At 35.3% G+C, this 25249-nt stretch overlaps 1 protein-coding gene across 2 annotated transcripts in view; it reads left to right on the forward strand.

The window, feature by feature from the left end:
- Positions 1-25249, forward strand: part of LOC138696567 (uncharacterized) — a 343837-nt gene that overhangs the window by 198419 nt on the left and 120169 nt on the right. The window lies entirely within an intron of this gene.

Raw genomic sequence — 25249 nt, forward strand, 5'->3', positions numbered from 1 at the left:
AACATAGTTTACTCATGTTATTTCTGTGTTAATATAGAAATAAATTCAATGAATGCCAAATATAAAATGTGAAATTTACCAAATGATTTTATTTATTCAAAAATACAGGTGAAGTGCTTCAGTCTGTTTTCGTGAAATAATGTGGTTCATTCTTGGCTTCACTATACTTATAATTAAATGATTTTTTTGGGTGTAAACGGTTTCGTACGTTATCTTTAATGTAGTTAAATGTGAAAAGCTGAACTCACACAAATACTGTATGTAGAGATGAAGGGAAGAAGTTCCGTGGAAACGGTACACTGACATCACAAAGTTTTAATCCATAATGACTATACTAGCCCTGTATTTAGCAATATCAGGGGCAATATTGTATCCCTACAGTCCCCTCCAAGTACTCCAGAGTCCAAGTTTCAACAACCATGCAGAACAACCAGTAATATAACTGTTTTATAAATTCTAAATTTCAGCTTTTTTGAGAGCAGACTGGATGACAAAAGCTTCTCAACAGAATAATAAGACGCATTTCCCACATTTATTCTGCGTTTAATTTCCTCCCCAGTGTAATTTATATTTGTTACTGTTGCTCCAGGATATTTGAACTTTTCCATACTTTCAAAGGATAAATTTCCAATTTTTATATTGCCATTTCATACTATGTTCTGGTCACGAGACATAATCATATACTTTGTCTTTTCGGGATTTACTTCCAAATCAATCTCTTTACTTTCTTCAAGTAATATTATTATTATTATTATTATTATTATTATTATTATTATTATTGCTGCTGCTGCTTCACTGGTTCTAGCGCTAGCGTTACCGATACATACTACACACGTTCTTGAATTTCGACAGAGGTGGATTCTCGCCTGTCCTCCGCTGAATCTCGGTATGTAATTGTCTCTCTTTCCTGGTAGGCTATTTAATTTGTCTTGAGCGTTGACGTTGAGTCATGCTGACCACTTGATCAGGAGTTCCAGTTGTCGCACTTATTTCGCTTTCTCGTCCGTTACTTTTCGAGGCGTGACGCAGAAGGAGAAAGTGGGTGGTGCTATGCAAGTCTTCCGCGCATGTGCGGCTATGTTTAGTGTCCGTCCAATACTTGTTCTTGTCAATAATACCAGTATGCCTTGTAGAATCTTTTAAGATTTGTATGAATTTGTTTAGTTCTCCCCTTAGACCCAAGTTATGTCTTGATTATCAATTCCAGTATTCCAAACCTAATAAACATATTACTACTAAAGGCGAGTAAGTTGGTTTCACTGTGTGACGAACTGCAACAAAAGTTAAACTGAGCTTAGAAGGCATGGCTCAGAGGACTACATAGTTCTGGGGCTGGGAAGTGAGACAGCTCCTTTATCTGTAACTGTTTACAATACATTCCATATTTTAAAAAGCAATGCTAATCATACGATATCCCCGTACTACATAGGTCATCGTTCACCTTTGCTGAGGCATATGGACTTCAGGCCAGCAGAGCCGGTTCTTTGGACATGACCGTTTATGGGCTGTCGCCCCATAATTGTTGTCATTACCCAAGATCATATACGCATACATCCATATATTCCGCCATCAATTCCTACATTTTATTTATTTATTCATTTATTTATTTTATTGTGTTTATTTATTTGTTGTTTATTTATTTGTTATTTATTTATTTATGTATTTTATTGTGTTATTTATTTAAGTAATTTATTTAGTTAATTGTCTGTCTGTCTGTTCGCCCGTCGGCCTGTCGGTCCGTCCGTCCGCCTATCCTTTCTTCCGTCCGTCCGTCCGTCCGTCCATCCATCCATCCATCCATCCATCCATGTATTTACTCAGTCACTCTCTTCCTATGTATATGCAATATGCATTCATACTTACACAAGTGTATGCTCGAACACACCTACATACATACATACATACATACATACATACATACATACATACATACATACATACATACATACCATAGGCTACATGCGTTCATTATCTCATCCATTCTATTATTTTGCTTACTGGCATGCGAATAAGTGTCGGATGATAAAGGTATGTTTATTTCTTGGACACCAACGTAAAAGTTAAAAAAGTAATTGGAGGAAACTAGTATGGCATTCTCGAGGAGTACGTTATGTATTGGTGACAAGTTTCCTCGAGAAAGTTGCACTCTTGACATTATTTTCATCAGCATTCACATCACTGATATGGTATGTAGCGGGAAATCTCTATTATTCCGTATGACATTGAAGATTCCGTGGTGCAGAAGTGATAATGTAAATCACTGCAATTTGCGTCAATTTATGTTACGTAATGTAGAGGGCACTACCGTATTCTGCGTGGAAACTACGTGAATGCATGATTTAGCGCCGTGAATATCGGCAACTTCTCTCACATGTACGCTTTGTAAGACAGGAAATCGGTAACATTAACACGTACAGCAGTATTTAATAGCGTTTTATACTGGTTTTGAAGCGCCATGTAAAACCTTGACGGAAAATGAGGCATTTTAATATTTCTTTCATACATACAAAAATGCATTTCTCCTCCCTTTGCGAATGGAAGTCTCCCCCCCCCCCCTCCATAGTCGACACAGAATAACACGATTTCGATACAAACATTTCGAAGGTACAAGCGCCACTGATTAACCATTGTCATGCAGGGGGAAATGGAAGGGGTTGTGGGAGGGAACATTACGTCTTACAGTGCTCAACGTTCGCAACTCACGTGTGCATCACAACTCACTAAATGGATACGCCTGGTTTAGTCAAATGCTCAGTATGGCACAAGAACACCGCTTCAAACAAGACGGGGCAAACACAATATAAGGAACAGAAGCCTGATGTCTATACAAAAGTGATATAGCCCTACATTTATGCTGCGAATTAAACCTGGCACTACTGAATTTATATCCATAAATATTGTTAATAATCGTTTTCTTTAATATAAGCGTTCAATTCGAAACAATTCTGACCCTCCAGTGAATAAAATTTTATTTCTCTAAATTTCTGTACCCAATGGAGGGCGGTAGGAACTAAGTTCAACCGTGGTACACGTCACTACTCTCTTTCCAGCTAAAGATTGAAGTACACGTAAATAAATGCACGTGGCTTAATGGTTCCTGATTGGCTATTGAACGCACAACGCCTCCAAGCTCATGCTTGTCATCTTCTTCCTCACATTAAAATATTTCCTTCTATAATAATAAAATGTATAATATACATTGAATATGGGTAAATTAAACACGCTTGTAAGAACACTTTCTTACGATTTAAACAATATGTTTATATTAGTAGTTTCAGATATTGCATGATAAATCATTGTAACATATATTATGGCAACGCGCATGCGTAATAGACAATAAGTTCCTCCCAAGGTGACCTGCAACTTCACAGAGCACATAGGCACAGTGCGAGATTCAGTGTTACCAACCCAAAAAAATGTCTATAGGATTAGGCCTAAAGAAATTTTCCGCTCTTCAAAGAATAACATTTAATCACGAATCTACAGAAGAAGAAAATCCACTATTCCCAGTAGAGAAATAATGAACTCTTCCATATCAACACGCATATATATAACAAATGAATCCCTGTGTTATTGAATCACCGTGTTTGTCAGCACAAAATTCGTCTCCCCCCTGCCTCTATCACGCGTGCGTTCCGAGAACGATCACATGAGAGATGCATTCTTTGATCACGTGAAAGATATCTTTGTGAATCCCCGACTTCGTCTTTCTCGCACCATCTCAGGTCGTGGTCACTGTGTCAGTTGCAACAGTTTGTTCGTGGCAGACGACAGTGATTTTTGTATTGTATTGTATTGTAGTAGCCTATTGTTAAAGCAGTCAGTACACAAAGCGTGTGTTATAGTGTTGTGTTTGTGTCGGATATGGAGGAGATAGAGCCGCTATCAAGAAACGGTTAATGGTATACGAGTTCACACACTGACGTAAGTAGAATCTAATTATTATATTAACTAGCTGTACCCGTGCGCTCCGCTGCACTTATTAGAAATAAATATAAAGTAATTATATAATTAAAATAGAACATTGGGTCCAGGGAACATTCGTGTTTGATAGAAGAATAAACCGTTTAATATGCTACTTAATTTAAATTGTATTTAAATAATTAAAATGCTATCATTTTGGTCCAGAGACCATTCATTTGATGCAAAGATAATTCGTTTAACATTTTTCTAAATTAGTCTTCAATGCATCCTTTAATAAATCACTCCAAATTAATAGAGTTGATTGTGCACGAAGATCATTTTTATGTTAACCTTACTGTGCATCTTTTTTTTTTTGTTAAATTTATTTTATTCACGCCTTAACATTTGTGGTCATGTCGCGTGTTTAGAATGTGTGGGTATATCAGCAGGCCGTTTTTACTCTTGTTGAGTTCCTGTTTCTATTGTGTGTTGTAGATGGCTTGTGTTCATGTAACTGGTTATAGACTTTGATTAATGTTTTTGGTATTGGTAATTGAGGCGGTGATAAATAATGGCATGTATCTTTCCAATCCGGCATTTGCCTTTATGACTAAGGGAAATCATGAAAAACCCCAGTCAGATTGGTCGGCCACGGGGTTTGAACCCGGGACCCCCGAATTCGTGTCTCAAATGCTACCGCCTGAGCCAACTCGCTTGGTTGTATATCATTGTTTATGCAAATAAAAAAATGAGGTACCCTACATAAATATTATTTTAAGAAACACAGGAAATGAATATGGGTAAATTATGAGCGCAGGAACGCCATTTCATGACACCTTTTAAAATAACTCAGCTCCAGTGATCTCTATGATAAAATGAGCGTATAAAATTAGAGTATTTTATGTGGACCAATTAAGTTTCAATAATCAAGTTATACAATATTTCGACAGAATATCAAGTTTTCTCTGCGTACAGATTTCTTTTCATCTTACCTCAGTCCTCATTTGTAGCATTACATCCATCTAGAGAAACTACAAATTTCGAATAGTGAAGGTTAATTAGCTTACATCATACAAACCGTTGCTTACGAGATCATACAAGCTGGCGCATAGCGCATGAAATGCGGGTCTAAAGTGGTTCCCTCGTAATGCCAATTCCGGCGCTCGGAGCGCTATTCTAGACTAAATATTCATAGCAGAACACTTAAACGACATTGACATTCGGGACATTTAAAGGACTCACCATTGCTTATTAAATGCTTCGTACAATATTTTATGGATAATAGACGTAATTTCCAAACTTCTACGTCTCAATTATATTACAATAAAAGGCTGTCATTCTTGATATTAAAAAATATTATATATTATAAACTAAGGTACTACCTTACCTGTTCAATTCATATACCGTACCTTTTCGGAAATAATGAAAGAAACTTAATATATTTTACATGAACACTGTAGTCTACCCTTTTCACGTATTCATTTATTATTATTATTATTATTATTATTATTATTATTAGTATTAATATGAGTATTATTATTATTTTTATTATTATTATTATTCCAATGAATTAAGGTACTGTATTACCTTCCATTTCTCTGACTTCATAATTTAGTCATTTGTAAGTAGACCTAACTTATCCCTTTCTTTTCTAAAAATATATTGACGTTGAAGTATTATGATTTTTACTATAGGAAACAGCAGTTACAATACATGATTAGTACAAATGTGCGATTTTTCTTGCACACCTTGCAGTGGTGAAATAAATATCTAATAGGCCTGCTGATTAACCTGTTACTTACAAATGGCTTTTAAGGAACCCGCAGGTTCATTGCCGCCCTCACATAAGCCCGCCATCGGTCCCTATCCTGTGTAAGATTAATCCAGTAGTGGGTAGTAATAGCAAATGCTATGATATTTTAGTGTGTGTAAACAGTTTTTAAATTAGGAGTTAGAATTAAATTAATTAGGAAGTTAGACTGTGATTAGAAATGATTTTCGAATTTGACCATTTCCCAAAACATAAACAAATATCTCAGGAATCTCAGGGACAATATTTTTTTAGAATTTGTCGCCCATAGGCACTTGCGCATCTGCTCTCCCCGATCCCCATTTCATTTTTAGTAATGTCTGAATCTCGCTCCCCTGAGCTGTTTTCTGTCGTCACTCATGACATGTCAATTTAATGAAAACATAAAGAAAAATCTTCGGTACACCATATGGTGATAGTTGTACCTTATCACAACGAATAATTGTAGTAATTATTATTTATTCATTACTCGTAACATCGTAATAATATTTGATTTGGCTTGGAGGATGAGGGGAGCACGTTACACTAAACTCGGCATGCTCGACGTTAAAATCGCATTGCTGTATGTTGTATCCTAAATAATGCAAATCGTATATGTGTCAATATTCAGCAGCAATAATTAACCATTGTCGTGGAATATTTCGCCACTATAAATGATGATGGAAAATCATACTCTTTTCCTCGAATAACGCTACAGATTGCCTTAAGGCAAGACAAGCTAAGAATTATATTAGTTTGATTTGATGATGATGATGGTAATAATAATAATAATAATAATAATAATAATAATAATAATAATAATGTCTGAAAGTAGCAGAAACCGGTAGTTCACTTTCAGCAATTATAACAAAATAGAGGGAACGAAATCTGAATGAAAAACACGGAACTCAAAACAATTAACTTCCAAAGTAAATGAACCATATGAACAATGTAGTTTGGAAGCAAAATTTTTAATTCGACAAATTCAGATTTTCGGGGAACAAAATTGTAAATTCCATTAAATGACGCTGAAAATCTGCATACTGATATTTAACAAGTCATCAGTAAATCTCAAATAAGACTGTAATATGCTTGTTATGTTTATAATCTTCGTACTCGATCAGTAATTCAAAATTAATCAAAGAATTTTCACGATACACAATGCTTAGTAATGGAACTATTCATCATTTCTTAGTACAGCGAGGCGAACCTAGCGGCAGAAATTGTCATGACTCTCAGAGACCTACTCTCGATCGTGCTATGCGCCAGCTTGTATAATCTCGTAAGCAAAGATAAAAACACACAAAATATTCTCTGTATATTAATAATGATAAAAGTCAAGGCCGCCTTAAATAGACGGAGTCATTTGTTTTGATATCATTGTAGCCATTGTCGTCGTTCCTGCAATAACTCCTATGTCACATTATCGATTTTCAGATTTTTGCTCTATTAAATAACTTAAATAGTGATGCAGCAAATAATACAATTTACTATATGCAACTTAATTATATTTATTTCTTTCGAAAATGTAAGAATTGACGATCTCCTATGCACTACTGCCATAGAATGAATAAATTTGTTTTTCTTCCTATTAAAAAATTTCATATTTTGCACATAGAAGTTACGGAATAACGACACTATAAACTGAGGCGGGGGTGGAAATGTATTGTATTATTTTAAAACTCTTGTATATCCTTAAAGATCAGTCCTATCAAAATTTTGCCTGGGATAAAACTTATCGGAAATCATTTTAAAGAAACTTTTGTTATGTAACATTTTTCACAAAAATCAATAAGCAAGATTTTTCGGTTTATTTAATTCAGGCCCCCTTATAACCCCCCATTTAAATAAAGTATTTTGAATGCCATATAGTCTAAAATCTAAGTTAAACGAACTTAATTTATGTTCCAATTTTTATCGAAATCCGTTCAGCCATTATCGCGTGAAAAGGTAACAAACATCCAGACAGACAGACAGACTTAAATATCAGTCCTATCAAAATTTTGCCTGGGATAAAACTTACGGAAATCATTTTTAAAGAAACTTATGTTATGTAACATTTTCACAAAAATCAATAATAAGCAAGATATTTCGGTTTATTTAATTCAGGCCCCCTTATAACCCCCCATTTAAATAAAGTATTTTGAATGCCATATAGTCTAAAATCTAAGTTAAACGAACTTAATTTATATTCCAATTTTTATCGAAATCCGTTCAGCCATTATCGCGTGAAAAGGTAACAAACATCCAGACAGACAGACATACAAACAAAAATTTCAAAAAAGCGATTTTCGGTTTCATGTTAACACCAATTATTTTTTGAAAAGCGAAAATTACCAGAAAAATTTCGCTTACAGATTTATTATTAGTATAGATAACATTTTAACTTTATTAAAATCATGTAAGTCTTGTTATTAACTCTCTGTGAGCATTTTATGGGTTAGTTTAATGAATGTGTTGAAATGTTGTCTGCAATATATCAGATGATGGCTGCCCTGTGTGTTCACTTGCTGAAAATAATGCGCCCTGATGGATGCTTTGGTAACTAGTTTGCGATTGCGGAGTAATACATTTCGGTTTTGTTTACGTTTACTTCAATCTTTAGTTGGAAATAGTATAGCTGCAGTTTACAAACTCTACCCCAGTGAGACTCAAGGTGATAGCTGGAAGGTCATCTATGTGTAGTAGATGGAAGATAACATCGTATAAAATTCTTTCGTGTCATTAATTCCTCGTAGTTTATTGCATTATTTTCGAAACTTTCTTCAAATAAGAACAAGACTGTCTGGGTCCAGAATACGACAGCTTCCAATGCCTCCGCTTGGAAGTATTTTTCGGTCATTTGCAACCTACTATTAAATATATATTGTAATGTGTTAGATTGGAATCTCAGTCAGTAAACCAACCTCGGCACCAGTGCCCAAGGGCTAACTCTGTTACCGAGATCGAAAACGTCCGTAAGAAACGCAGAGTGTATGTAGCCTGTTTCCCGCATCCGTTCATTCCTGCTGCCAACTCTAGCGGGTTTTGAACTGACGTCGCTCCTCCTTTCAGAGTAGGGTTGCCAGATTCTAAATTGAAAATAAGAAACAAACTTATAAGTGCTGTGGACTAGGGACTAGTGGCTAGGGGCTAGGGCAGGTGATTACAGATAATGGTATCTCATGGGGAAATACAGCCTATTAGTAAATTTTAAGTAAATAAGGATCTAAGTGCCATTTTCAAAGTTTCAAGTTAAACGAGTCTTAAAGTACTGTACGTTGAAGCTATTAGCACATACATGTCCCACTACCTATGAAAACAAACATGTACAGTAGTGGCAAAAAAAAAGTCCCCGAAATGAGCCACTTTTCTTTTTTTTTTTTCATTTCATTTATTATATTCCATAGATGTTACATGAGCAATGAAGCTTTAAGATTTGGAACAAGTCAAAATTTTACAATATTACAATTTTTACAAATTTTTACAGTTTTACAATTTTGTAATTTTCTACAATTTTTTACAATTTTCTGCAATTTTTTACAATATTTTGGGGAGACGTAGTGAGATGAGGCGAGGTGAGGTCCGAGGGTTCGCCAAAAGATTACCCGGCATTTGCCTTATGGTTGGGGAAAACCTCGGAAAAAACCCTATCAGGTAATCAGACCAAAGGGGTGAAACGAAGTGAGTCCAACTATCCGATTTCGGTCCCACGGCTGCGCATGCCACGCCCGCATTCACAAGATAGCGAGTAATCTATTGAAATTATTGTAGTTTCGACTGCTGACATAGCTCATTTCGAAAGCCATTAGAAAATAAGCAGTTAGTAAAATTCATGTTCTGGGAATAATAAGTTAATTTAGTAAAATATCGTTCCAATCGAAAAGTTTTGGGAAGAAATTTGAATAAGGAAAAAAAAAAGTCTACACCTGTGGAGTAACGGTCAGCGCATCTGGCCGCGAAACCAGATGGCCCGGGTTCGAATCCCGGTCGGGGCAAGTTACCTGGTTGAGGTTTTATCTGGGGTTTTTCCTCAACCCAATACGAGCAAATGCTGGGTAACTTTCGATGATGGACCCCGGACTCATTTCACCGGTATTATCACCTTCATTTCATTCAGACGCTAAATAACCTAGATGTTGATAAAGCGTCCTAAAATAACCCAATAAAAAACAAAACAAAAAAAGTTTCCTTCCCAGGCAGGATTCGAACCACGAAATTCTTAGTAACCAGTCTATCGTTCTCTGGAGTGAACAAAGCTCTGAAATCAGCTACAAGTTTTGGTCCGGTTTGTTTTTGCCACTACTGTACACACATCACAGTTTGCATTCAATTGAAACTGATCAATTTTTATACTCACTACTCTTTCTAGCCATCATTAACAAAGCATTACTGGAAATAATACTAGCATAAAATTAAGCTTTCCTTTACAAGTCAAATCAATACGAAAAACTCATGTTCCAGCGAGAGAAATGCCTTTTTTTTTTTTTTTTTTTTTTTTCCAAAATATGTATTTTTATCATGTCAGTAAAATTATTTACCTAATAAAAAGATTTCTGAGTACACTTAAAAAACTTTTAAAATCAGGCGAATTTCTCAGGGCAATACATTCCATTTTAGAGAGAACACACAGTTTTCTGCCAAATGGCAGGTCTCTCACAACAAACCCAGCACTCTCCGGTATTTTCTATTTTCTGCCTTCCTCTTTGTCTCCGTATATGAGCCATATATCTTAATGTCGTCTATGAACTGATATCTTCTTCTATCCCGAAATCTTCTTCGTTCACCATTCCTTCCAGTGCACCCTTTAGTAAGTAGTTTCTTCTCAGTCAGTGACCCAAACAATTCCTTTCCCTCTTCCTTACCAGTTTCAGCACCTTTCTTTATTCACCCACTCTTTCCAACAAAGCTTCATTTCTTATTCTGTCTGTCCACTTCACACGTTACATTCTTCTCCATATCTACATTTCAAATGCTTCTATTCGCTTCTCTTCACTTCGCCGTATTGTCCATGTTTCTACCACATACAATGCCACACTCCACACAAAACACTTCATTAGTCTCTTCCTTAGTTCTTCTTCCAGAGTTTCGCAGAAGATGATCCTTCTTCTATTAAAAGCTTTTTTGGCCATTATTGCTATCCTCCTTTTGACTTCCTGGCAGCAGCTCATTTTACTGCTTATAGTAAATCTGGTATTTGAAGCTGTCCACTTGCTCTACTGCCTCGTTTACAATTCTCAAGTTTATCTTCTGAATTTTTTCCTATGACCATGCTTTTCCTCTTATTTACATTTATCTTCATTCCATACTGCTGACAGCTGTCATTTAGCTCCAGTTGCATATCCTTTAGTATCATCTCCTCTTCTGCTAACAACGCCATATCATCAGCAAATCTTATGCACTTTATTCTTCTTCCCCATGTTCTGAAAAATAGTTTTCACTAAATTCTCTAAGTAGATGTTGAACAGGGTAGGTGATAAAGGCATCCTTGTCGTATTCCTCTCCCTATTTCACATCCTTCTAACACTTATTCTCCTATCCTGATTTCGACTCGTTTCATATAAAGATTACTGAACAACATTATTCTTTCTTTTCAAACCACAGCAATCGTCTTTAGGATCTCCATCAGTTTATTACAATCCACCCTGTCAAAAGCCTGCTATAGGTCCACAAATATTATATACATTTATTTTTTCTTCTCTAGGTGTTTTTCGCCTATTGTTCGTAGCAGTCCAAGTGAAACTCTCGTAGAGAGAACATCTCCAGTGCTAAAATCAAATAACTTATTTATGTAACTTGCACCAACATTGTACACATCATGACATTCTTTTGTATAATTAGTTATTATTGCCATTTGAATTACATACCGTAGTCTACTGAAACACTGGTGGCACCTGGTATCCAAAAAGAGAATCAGCTATTCTTTGTTGAAACTAACATTTCAAATTCTTCATTGCTTGATGAACTTCAAAGATTGTTAGTGCATTTTGTTCTGAAGAACTATTATTTTAACATAGGCTTATTTGTTAAGTGATGCCAAAGTACAACATTTCTAAACCAGTCACAATTTTTTATTCCCTCTAGCCTGTCTCTGACTCATCAGTAAGGTTCTTTTCGATAAAAAAATTGGGTAATTATCAATGCTAGTAAAATAGCAAATTACACTAAGGAGATTTTCAAGTAACGTAAAGGTCATATATTTTGATTGATTTTTAAAATTAAAGGTAATTTCAAAGAAGAGGGGTACTTGGTTGAATGTACTAAGTATTACCAACCTTTTTTATTTCAGAGTTAAATGTTAGTGATCTTTTAGTGACTTTTATATGTTTGTTCTAGGTTTTTTTATACTAGTATCGCCGTAATTTTCTTTTAATTTGATTGGTTATAGTTGTCATTTGTGCTAGAATTTTCATTAATTTTGAATGAAAAATGACGTTGTCAGTTGTTCTTGGTTGTTTGACCTGAGTAGTGTTATGTCGTGTCTGATGGCTAAAGCTATTGAAAGTTTCTCATTTTATGATTTTCTTTCGATTTGATTCGTTATAGTTTATATTTGTTCTAGAATTTTCGTTAATTTTGAACGGATAATGACGTCAGTTGTTCTTGGTTGTTTGACGTGAGTCGTGTTATATTGTGTCTGATGGCTGAAGCTATTAAAAGTTTGTCATTTTATGATATTTGTGAAAAATGTGTGAACTTAAAACAAAGTATTAAATTTTGTGTCGCTTTTGGTTTAGTTCTTTCGCTGGTGAATAAGAATTTTGTTGAATGAGAAAACAGTTTTTGTGTGGTTTAAAGGAATTATTTACTGAATTTTCTGTATAAGTTAAGGTGTAATAAATGTTCGAAGAAAATTTCATTTTGTGTAAATACATGGTTTGTTTATGCGAAGTTGACTGTACGACAAAGTGTTGGTTTAGTTCTTTGTTGCCTGCATAATTTCTTTAGATTTCCTTAAAGCCTGTGTCATATACTGGAAGTGAAGTGGTTGTCGTTGAAGACGTTAATGAGAATTGAATTTTATTTGATGAGGTGGTAAGTTATTATGTTTTAGTTTAGGGGTAAAGTGCGGATGAAAATTGCCAGAAAAGTACTGCCAACTATGAAGTTCGAATACCACCAAACGCCAAAAAAATCAAAGGTGAAAAATTAAATATATTTTTAAAATATGAATATATATTTGATTTTCCATCTTTGATTTTGTGATATTTGGTGACATTTGAACTTCATAGTTGGCAGAACGTTTTTGGTAGTTCTCGTCAGCCATGTTGGATTTTGCCAGTGTTCTAGGAAATTACCAAATTAAATGTTTAAAATAATTCTAATTATTAACTGAAACAGCAAAAAGAAGGAACTTATGCCGTGCAATATTTATTCCATACCGTACGCCAGTAGTGTCAGAGTTGTAAGCTCCAATACCGGTTGTGGAGCTAGATCGGAGCTTGAATTTGCTTATGTCTGTGGAAATACCGGAGCACGCAACCAGTCTAGTGGAGCGCTCCGCTCCGTTTAGTCCCTGTCTGACATCGCTGTCGTACACGGAACAAATAAGAAAAATACCGTACTGCTCCTTAAAAAACCGTACGTCTGGCAACCCTATTTGGGAATGACTTGTAACTTGGAGTGTAATTTGACTGCTGTGGACTGTATGGGTATTAAAGAGTTGTTAATTCATTGTTAAAAAATGTGATCAACTTTTGTATCCCTGTGTCGTAGAAGTCTGCGCCAGGGATCGGAACGACTGTGTGATAACCGTCTGCATCTTTCTTTACATCCCGTGGTATGACAAATGTCTCAGTTGCAGTGGGGAATATGTTGAAAACCAGCCCAATAGTTGTATCTGTTCCAATGAATGTTTCCAATCAAATTGTGTTTTCTTTCTGTAAACGGCCCCAGGAAAAATTCGCTCCGGCGCCGGGGATCGAACCCGGGTCCTTGGTTCTACGTACCAAGCGCTCTGACCACTGAGCTACGCCGAATTCAATCCACAACACCGGACCGAATCCTTCTCCTTCGATCCCCGGCGCCGGAGCGAATTTTTCTCCTCAAATATTAATTGTTAATCTCACAGATATTATTTTGTAGGACACATTAATAAAATAAATCTATAATATTATTAACATGGTCGAAGAAAAAAAAAAACTTTTTTATTTGCCCCCATGAGAATGTTTGCTTGTAAGCTCAGAGGAACAAAATGGGAGAGCTCTTTTCCATTCATACTATGCTAAGACCACATCTCTTTTAGGACTCACTGAACACTTTCCATCCTGTATACTCGTACATACCCAAAGGTGTATATGTTAAACAAGTAGTGATTAAATCTTTCTGATTTATATTCAAGGCATCTACTACGGAACATGTATTACTTCTAAAGAATCTCAGTCAGTTATGCAGTTATTAGGTTAATAAATATATTTTAGTTGCGGCTGAATATTCTCCTAATAAGGATTAAATGTAAAGCGCATTGTTTAATCGAATACCTTAATTAGCCCCGTGAACGCTGCTCACTCCTAGTCGCCTGTGTGTGCCCTCCGGTCGTTACACAGCATAACATGGTTCATTAAAGTGTCTTGCGGTCATTATTATGTGTCATGAAACCCTTTATTTACAAGCATTCCTCTCCAACAGGCCGTCTTCCCTCATACATAGGATGAAAGTGCTAATCCACGACTGTTACATATTTCGAGTTTATAAACAATGCAGAAGAATTGGATGTTTAATATTACGAGCTTCTAAGAAGGACTCTGAAAGTCGTAAAATGCTGCAACTGCATCCATCTGAATATATAAACCAGTTAGGCCTACATTTTTAAAGAGCCGTAAACGGTGTAAAACATTGCGCTACCTTTCTAATATACTCTAAACAAAGTATGAAAAGTATGCTGGCAGTGACACTGAAGTTTACTTCTGGCATTATGAAATGTTTGTTCTGAAAAATAATAAAACGTCTACATTTCTAACAAAAATAAGCATTCCACTTCATGATCAGCATAAAGACAGCGATATTATAGGCATTTTCAAATATTTTCATTTTGCTTTATTATTATTATTATTATTATTATTATTATTATTATTATTTACTTAGGGCTTTTAAGGAACCCAAGAGGTTCATTGCCGCCCTCACATAAGTCCACCATCGGTCCCTATTTTGAGCAAGATTAATCCAATCCCTACTATCATATTCCACCTCCCTCAAACCCATTTTAATATTATCTCCACATCTACGTCTAGGCCTCCCCAAAGATCTTATTCCCTCCGGCCTCCCAACTAACACTCTATATACATTTCTGGATTCGCCCATATTTATCCTGTCCATCACAAACGTCTGGATTTAATATTCCTAATTAAGTCAGATGAAGAATACAAAGCCACCGGCGTCGCTCAGTCTGCTGAGGCGCTTGCCTGCCGATCCGGAGTTACGTTCAGGCGCGGGTTCGATTCCCGTTTGGGCTGATTATCTGGTTGGGTTTTTTTTCCGAGATTTTCCAAACCATAAGGCAAATGTCAGGTAATCTATGGCGAATCCTTGGCCTCATCTCGCCAAATAACATCTCGCTATCACCAATTCCATCGACGTTAAATAACCTCGTAGTTGATACAGATTCGTTAAATAACCAAATAAAAAAATACAATGTGTGCAGTTCTGCATTGTTCTCCATTCTCCTGTAACTTCAACCCTCTTAGCCCCAAATGTTTTCCTAAGCACCTTATTCTCGAACACCCGTAACCTATTATTATTATTATTATTATTATTATTATTATTATTATTATTATTATTATTATTTATGGACAGACAGGAAGGGAGGTAAGCAGACAGACAGATAATCAGAGAGACAGAAAGTATCTTGAAACTTAAGGGTTTGTGTCCTTCATACAGTCTCTCAAATTGAGGCTACATAATTAAATTATTTAGTTCCTGAATGCCATAGTAACCTTACTACAGGCGCGTAGGAGAGAATGAATGACTGCCACGTGCTTTATTAAGTAAGCCGCAACATGTGCGACTCCCTCATTATCCTACACATAAACCTACGTGAATCAAAAACACTTAATTGAGGCCCGAAGAGAACACACACAATAGCCCGGGTTCTCTGCATCGCGGACTGGTTTTTCAGCGTGACAAGCAGAGCCAGCTGTGCTGACATCCTTCACTACAAAAAACTCATCGGTGACATCACCGGTGAAATCAATCGTCTTAAAAGAAACAACAGTCAGGAGGAAGTGACGACATTTGGCTCTCACCAATGTATTGATACTCAGTGACTAGCTTCTTGTCAGCCTATTATTCATAAAATAATACTCAGTTAACATAGAACTGCATAATGAACTATCGTTACAAAGCAACATTTCATTGCTCGAAGTTTATAGTTTATACAGGGACATAATTTTATTTTTACTGACATTTTTAATATTAACCTGTCTATACCTTTAGAGAACCGGAAACACCGCTTGCTCCCCCCTCCAAGACTGGAGTTCGATGATACTGGCGTAAAACACAAATCACTCTACTAGGTATAGGATGGAAGAAAAGTAGTTCATTTACGTAAACTAGGAAATATCGCGATTTTGAGTTTGATAATTTTCATTAGGTTTTTCTTTAATCAAAGTACAGTACTGTATTAAGAATAAGTGTTTTTACTCACGAAGTGAGTTATCCATGCGAACGTATTCATTATGCAGTGTATACTGTCTACAGCACATTAGCGTACAATATAGAGAAATAAGTTAAATTGAAAAATAATCATAATATGAATATTTAAACACAATTTTGAAAATGGTGGCCGTTCATTTCGATACAGGCTTCAGTTCTTTTGTGCATATTATCGCACTATAGACTATTGCATCTAATTCCAATTGCCAGTTTCGTCTTTCGTACTAGTAACTCATGTTGAAATAATTATGTACCTACTCTACGTACTGTAAATTCAATCTTCACTTCTGCCCGACCCGAAAATATAAAATTACTCAGACATGCTATCTACTGTCCGTCCAAGTGGTTATGCCGCAGGATTGTAGAAAGGGAGGAAATCACGTGACAGTTAATTACTTAACGAGGCCCTTTTATTTAAGTTAAATTAAACAGCTGTATAATATTACGTAAACTTCCAATTCCTAAGAGAAATTAATGTTTTCAGAAAAGAGCTAAGACAGCCCAGCTTTTACAGAGGGGCGAGCAGAAGCAGGTGGGGGAAATCGGGATGCGACGTAGGCAAACGGACAGTACCTGTGCGAAAATATGATTCAATATTGAAAGCTCTTTCGTCACTGGAAAACGCGAACATATTTCTGGAACGTACTATACTCAGTAACTCAGTACTGCTTACTATCTGCGGTCTTGGTTCTGTGTGGAGTTGGAACTTCCTTAGTAGAAGGGGTGGGAGTGAAGTACATTCAAAAACTCAGGTACAATAAAAATTGAAGTAAAAATAAAATGATGTCCCTGTATAAGGGTGATTCACGAGAATTTACCGCCACTTACGGAGCTTATTTTCGAAGACATTCTGAGCAAACAATTCCATATAAGCCTAAACATGTGCCCTAATCTCAATATTTTCAGAGTTACACTAATTTAAAGTTCTTTGTAAAATACCATTATTCTTTAGTTTTAAGGGTAAAAGAACATTACAGATAAACAATGAATTATTCAGAAGTATCATTTCTTTAATTAGCTAGTATTCTGAATTAATATTTGAGGAGAAAAATTCGCTCCGGCGCCGGGGATCGAACCCGGGTCCTTGCTTCTACGTACCAAGCGCTCTGACCACTGAGCTACGCCGAATCCAATCCACAGCACCGGATCGAGCTCTCCTCCTTCAATGTTTCTCTTTGTGGCCTGACTCCAAGTTAGGCATATATGTTGACGTTTTATGTCCAAGTCAACTGCCATTATACAAGGGGCGCACTCAGCTGAGTGACTTTTTTACCGGGATTCCGCAGTTAAGTGCACAGTAATCTGTACAGAAATATGTACTGCTAGCTATGAGAATATTAAAGATTTTATTAATTTGTTCTACAGAATAATATTGACAATTAATATTTGAGGAGAAAAATTCGCTCCGGCGCCGGGGATCGAACCCAGAACCAAGGACCCGGGTTCGATCCCCGGCGCCGGAGCGAATTTTTCTCCTTAAATATTAATTTTCAATATTACAGATATTATTCTGTAGGACAAATTAATAAAATCTTTAATAGTATTCTGAATCTAAAAAATGTATTGTGAATTCCACAGTTGCTTCGCACAGAATTTTTTTTCCATTTTTAACTACAAAAGTACATTTTTCTGACGCATTTATCAGAAAAATTGTTACAAATCACGCCATTCTTGTAAATTCTTCAAGACTATACATTAGAATGGATAATTAAACTGTAAAGAATAAAGTTCCTAAAGTCGTATGATTTGTAATAGTTGTGATAATTGCGTAAGAATGATGTAATTTTTAGTTAAAATTTAAAAACAAAATCTGTACAAAGCAATTAACAACACATTTTTAACTTCAGAACACTAACCAATTAAATAAATACTTCTGAACAGTTCATTCTCTATTTGTAGTATTCTTTTACCCTTAAAACTAAAGAAAAAAGGTATATTACTAATATCTTCAAATTACAGTAAGTTTGAAAATATTGAGATTAGGACAAAGGTTTATATAACATTTTTTGCTCAGAATGCCTTCGGAAATAAGCTCCGTAAGTGGTGGTAAATCCTCATGAATCACCCTGTATATGACGTAAAGAAGACGGTGTTAATATACTGCAAATAAAATGACAAGTTTGTCTCTACAGAAATCTTTCATATAATTTAAGGACGTAACTACGGACAATGAAACAATTCAGGATCCCAGAGAAGTTTAATAACAATATGCATAATCAATGTCAAGTATGAAGTAAAATTGGGAGCTAATCCGTTTGATAATTTTCATGTAAACATACAGAAGTTAAACAAGGAGACTGGCTATCACCAGTATTATTCTACGTAAATCTGCCAAACAAACATTTGAATATTGAAGTAAAGTTAAGGAACAAAATTAATATATATTATTTCATGCTAATGAATTAGTATTACTCGGAAAATGTGACGATAACATCAACATTCTTACTATGAAACTTTATATTTTTAAAATACAAATGGTTTTGAAATCAATACTACCACAATAAAATACTTTGTAATTTCTCAAGTTCATCTTCATGCATTCCATTTACACATTAACACTTATGCATTTGAAAGAGTTCTGTAAAGTCAAACTGTAACCCCCAAATCATTACGAAGCTGAGTGGACACAGCTTCCATACACTGCGCACCGGGTCAAATTTCATGAGAAAATGTCTTCTCCTATGAAGATTCGAACCGGTGCTCATTCCGCAACGCTAGTCCAAAATACGACGCCTTAGACCACGCAGCTACGGCACGGGATATTACGCTCGTTGAACTTATATATATATATATATATATATATATATATATATATATATATATATATATATATATATATATATATATATAAAGGGAGAGAGAGGGAGAGGGGGGAATTAAATATACGTAACAGACCAAAAATAATATAGAAAAGAGAATGCATTTCAAATTCTACATAAATGCGTTCGTCCCAATCTTCGACTGTATGTGAAGAGTTCGCTCGTTCTATTCGCGATCAGTGCGTGACTTTCTACGTCGTATGTTGGGATGGGCCATTATACCATTCCGCCCCATATTTGTATGTGCCATTTACAGTTAATACACCTTAATTACATTGTTGGATCGTTGCTTTATGTTCCTAGGGATGTGAAGCGAAATATTACGCAACGAATGTGCCCACACATGGGCAATTATGAGTAGAGAACAATCGCACATCTCATTGCGTGTAGTCTAACATCAGGTGCTCTTAGATATTCCCGTAGGAGTTTACGGCATCAACATTTGAGAAAAAATGGAGGAGATGCTCTGATATAAAGATACCTCTATCACTGTAGGAACTAGTCTCTGACCACTATTAGCAGCATATATATATATATATATATATATATATATATATAAGACTGTAGTAACTTTCGAGGAATCTCACTTTTGTTGACGTACAAAATTTTGTCCAATATTCTTTTGAGATTAGCTCCGTACGTAGATGAAATTATTGGGGATCATCAGTGCGGTTTTAGGCGTAATAGATCGATTATTGATAAGATTTTTTGTATTCGACAGATATTTGAGAAAAAATGGAAGTATAAGGGTACAGTACATCAGTTATTCATAGATTAAAAAAAAACATATGACTCGGTTAAGAGAGAAATTTTATATAATATTCTTATTGAATTTGGTATTCCCAAGAAACTAGTTCGATTAATTAAAATGTGTCTCAGTGAAACTTACAGCAGAGCCCGTATAGGCCAGTTTCTATCTTTTTACTTTTCAAATTCACTGCGAGCTAAAGCAAGAAGATGCACTATCACCTTTACTTTTTAACTTCGCTCTAGAATATGCCATTAGGAAGGTTCAGGATAACAGACAGGGTTTGGAATTGAACGGGTTACATCAGCTTCTTGTCTATGTGGATTACGTGAATATGTTAGGAGAAAATCCACAAACGATTAGAAAAAAAACACGGAAATTTTACTTGAAGCGAGTAAAGCGATAGGTTTGGAAGTAAATCCCGTAAAGACAGAGTATATGATTATGTCTCGTGACCAGAATATTGTACGAAATGCAAATATAAAAATTGGAGATTTATCCTTCGAAGAGATGGAAAAATTCAAATATCTTGGAGCAACAGTAACAAATATAAATGACACTCGGCAGGAAATTAAACGCAAAATAAATATGGGAAATGCCTGTTATTATTCAGTTGAGAAGCTATGCCTGTTATTACTCGGTTGAGAAGCTTTTCTCATCTAGTTTGCTGTCAAAAAATCTTAAAGTTAAAATTTATAAAACGGTTATATTACCGGATGTTCTGTATGGTTGTGAAACTTGGACTCTCATTTCGAGAGAGGAACAGAGATTAAGAGTGTTAGAGAGTAAGGTTCTTAGGAAAATATTTGGGCGCTAAGAGGGATGAAGTTGCAGGAGAATGGAGAAAGTTACACAACGCAGAACTGCACGCATTGTATTATTCACCTGACATAATTAGGAACATTAAACCCAGACGTTTGAGATGAGCAGGGCTTGTAGCACGTATGGGTGAATCCAGAAATGCATACAGAGTGTTAGTTGGGAGGCCGGAGGGAAAAAGAACTTTGGGGAGGCAAAGAAGTAGATGGAAGGGTAATATTAAAATGGATTTGAGGGAGGTGGGATATAAAGATAGAGACTGGATTAATCTTGCTCAGTATAGGGACCGATGGCGGGCTTATGTGACGGCGACAATGAACCTGCGAGTTTCTTAAAAGCCATTATTATTATTATTATTATTATTATTATTATTATTATTATTATTATTATTATTATTATTGTGGTGGTGACGTTGAAGATGATTACAATGACTATAAATATTAATATACAGTATATGTACAAGATAAAGGATAAAAAAAACGATAGAAGAAATGTAAATGGAATGTAATGATCACCAATGTGGAATGTATTACGGAAGCCTGATAAGGACAGCAAGATATCTGAAGTACACTAGAAGACAAATCAGAGGACCTATTTAAAAAATGGATAAAAGTCCATGCAGCTAAACAGTCAACCGATATTAGTACATGAAACTTGACTGATAAAAAAACTGACTAATGTAACACAAGACTATGACTATGCCTATGACGTTTTTAAAGAATTTCCGTCCATTTCAATCAGAAAATAACCGACGAACTTTATCATGTAAGGATTGAAGAAAAAGTCTCCTGATTCATTTTTTCTAAATAATACATTTTCACTTGCTAATCCCTGTTATTCCCTTCAGATGTGTATCCTTAGGTATATTGAGCGACCCTATGATTACGAAGTAATTCTAGAAGTCTACTTCTCAAATCTAGCGAGTCCAACAACTATTCTTAAATAGAAGGGATATACGAATAGTAGTATATGTACTGAATCTGGTGAATAACGAAGTTGCGGTACCAGGAGAACGTAAATTGAGCCAAAATTCAAAACTCAGGGACACTGTTGTGGTGAAGGAAGTAGTTTATACATTTACATTACTCGAAATATTTTCACCTCACGTTTTCTCGAAGGCATCATAGCAAAGAGTCTTCTTCTTTATGAGCGATCTCTCTATTCCGCATCATATTTGTATCGGTTTTTCTCGACAAAGAACTCCGAAATGCTCAGCATTATGAATTGAAGCTACGTCTCTTTCTTTTTCGAAAAGCACTCCAAAATGTCTAAAATCACTTAAAAACTTACACATAAAATAATTTAAAAGCAAATAAATAAGCAAGAATGAAACTCATTAAACAAATGACAAAATAAAAATTGGATCTCAATTAAAAACTAAATATAACAAAAACCAAAGTAAAAGCCGAATTTCTCCATACATTTTAACCAACTTAATTCAACTTTTACCTCTCACAACTTCATTTTTAATTCTCAACTCAATGCTTTTAAAATAAATATTAAAAATCACGGAACAAAAAAACTGAGGCATTGACCCCAGTATATAATAAAATTATCTCTTCTCTTTAATAGTAACAGTGTCACGGGATTGATGTTTTGAGTAAGAGGAGTGATACCTAACTTCTCTTCTCAATTCTGTAAGACCCCTAGGACTGCACAAATCTCTTCTAAATGAACTGGCCCTCCTCATAATTAGAGAGTCAGTCAAATTCTTACGGAACCATCTATATGGACTCTAATTCAATATTCTGAAAACTCTGATGCGCCATTATCATTTTTCTTTCTCTTATTTGCTTTAATTGCTTCTTTACTTGTTTGTAACTTTCTTATTCTGCAAACTGCCATTGTTTGTTTACTTGTTTGTCATTTTTCTCACTCTGTTATCTTTCATCATCTATTTGTTCTTTTTTTGTTTTGTATCCTTTGTCTAATGGCAGCCTCTAATTTGAGGAAGTTCTGATAAGCAAGCAAGCCAAGCCAAGCCAAGCCAAGCCAAGCCAAGCAAGCAAACAAAATTCAAATCTCAAATTTTTAAAATTTATTAAAATGAGATCTGTAGTTATACAGTTACTATTATTTACTTACAAGGATTTAATGTTATTAATTACCAATAATTGCGTACCACTAATTCTTTTTTTATATTACTATATAAGTATATATATGTATATATAATAGTAATATATACGTATATATAAGGTCCTATTTTAAATAATCAATTATTAATAAATAGATTTAACATAAGTAATATATATTCAAATAATTTACATTTATATAAATATAAACAATAATGCTGTATTATTTATAGATAATCTGTATTTTACATAAGTAACTACTAAGATTTACTAAAACCAACCATCCTCAAGTGAGGTTGACCACTGGGATCCGGAATTAACAAGCACAAAAATATAAAGGGAAATGAAACTAGTAAAATAATTATTCGATTTGTACATTAAAACAAAAATTTATGTGTCAACATATAAATGATAGTTTAGAATTTCAAGAGAGGCCTTCAGAATTTCATCATATAATATAATATAAATAACCCTCAAATAGCATTATTTGTTTATTCAGTGCTTCTTCCAAAATGTAAAGTTTGCGTAGTATTTTTTTTTTCTAATTTTTAAGTATCATTTGAATTTGAGTTCCACTCACTAATATCTCAAATACGTCCCATCTGCTCTGTGCTAAAAAAAACTTAGAAGGCACCACATACTTTTCCTTAGAAGCTAGAACTCGATAATGTATCTTACCATTACCTTGACATAAGCAGGAAATGGTAACCACACAAGTGCCAACTGAATACTCTTTGACGTCACAGACCTCTACACTCGTTCTTTAATAAGCATGTAGGCTATTGTAAATGTCGAGAATTCTTAATAATGAAAAATCCACACTGTGTCTTGTGATAGACAAGGTCGCAGAGTTAGGGATTTTCCTCGGAGTTTTCCCGTTCCTTTAATTTATGGATCGACGTAATTCCGTCATCATTTTTCCATTTCATCATCATTTCATCAACATTTTTCTGATCACCAGTCGGCGATGTGCAGAGAACGATAGCCGGAATACATGCTTGCACCCAGATACATAGTGTGCCCTAGCACGGTCGGCCAATGTAAGTGAGAAATGCGCCCAACTTGGAGGGTTAGGATTAAATATGCTAGCATAGGCAAGAGCCCGCGCAAAAATAGGGGCTCACCCCAATTTAAAGAAGACATGGCTAGAACAAAGTCAACAAGACAGTCTCGTTCAAGTTGCCCGAATAATAGACGTGCTGTAGTGAGCGAAATATGAATTCATTCATTCGTTCATTCATTCATTCATTCATTCATTCATGATTTTCTGTCCAAGAGCAGACCTTTCACTGCAAACCCAGCATTCTCCATCCTTTTCTATTTTCCTCCTTCTTCTTAGTCTCCCCATATGATCCATGTATCTTAATGTTGTCTATCATCTAATAGCCTATCTTATTCTGCCCCGAACTTCCCTCCTTCCACTGCATCCTTCAGTAGGCAGTTTCTTGTCAGCTAGTGCCCCAGCCAATTCTTATTTCTCTTCCTCATCAGTTTCAGCATCAGTCTTTCTTCATCCACTCTTTCAAGCACAGCTTCACTCCTTATCCTGTCTGTTCATTTCACACGCTCCAGCCTTCTCCATATTCACTTTCAAATGTTTCTAGTCGTTTCTCTTTACTTCGTCGTAATATCCATCTTTCTGCACCATACAATGCCACACTCCTCACAAAGCACTTCATTAGTCTCTTCCTTAGTTCTTTTTCCAGAGGTCTTTTTTTCTATTAAAAGCTTCCTTTGACATTGCTATTCTCCTTTTTACTTCCTGGCAGTAGCTCATGTTACTGCTTATAGTACACCTCAAGTATTTGAAGCTGTCCCCTCTTTTAATTGGTTATTTTACGACGCTTTATCAACTGGAATGATAATCTAGCGTCTGAGCGAGATGAAGGTGATAATTGTAGCGAGATGAGTCTTCTTCCGATAACCATGGTACTCGTCTTGTTTGCATTTATCTTTATCTCATACTGTTCACAGCTGTCATTTAGCTTCAGTAGCATAGGCCTACTCGTATCTCTTAGTATAACCTCTACTGCTAATAACGACATATCATCAATAAATCTTATGCACTTTATTCTTCTTCCTCCCACTATGATTATATTAATATTAATTAAAGCATTTTATAATATTTAATTGTTCTCCCAAACTAGCTTATGTTACTTTATTGAAAAAAATAGTGTTATAATCGAGTGATGTGGTTTTTCATATACATTACTAGCATAAAATTTACTCTGTCACACGTTAAAAGTGTTAAAATTGTTTAAAAAGGTATTTACCTTCGACAGACGGCCCGTTTCGACGCAAATAGCGTCGAAACGGGTCGTCTGTCGATAGTAAATACCTTTTTAAACAATTTTAACACTTTTAACGTGTGACAGAGTAAATTTTATGTTTTTAACAAAGTGTTAACGAGAACTTTAATCAATGACATTACTAGAGCTCGGTTGTTAGGCAAAATGCCTTTTTAAAACTG

Source organism: Periplaneta americana, chromosome 3 (assembly GCF_040183065.1).
Source record: "Periplaneta americana isolate PAMFEO1 chromosome 3, P.americana_PAMFEO1_priV1, whole genome shotgun sequence".
Lineage (NCBI taxonomy): Eukaryota > Metazoa > Arthropoda > Insecta > Blattodea > Blattidae > Periplaneta > Periplaneta americana.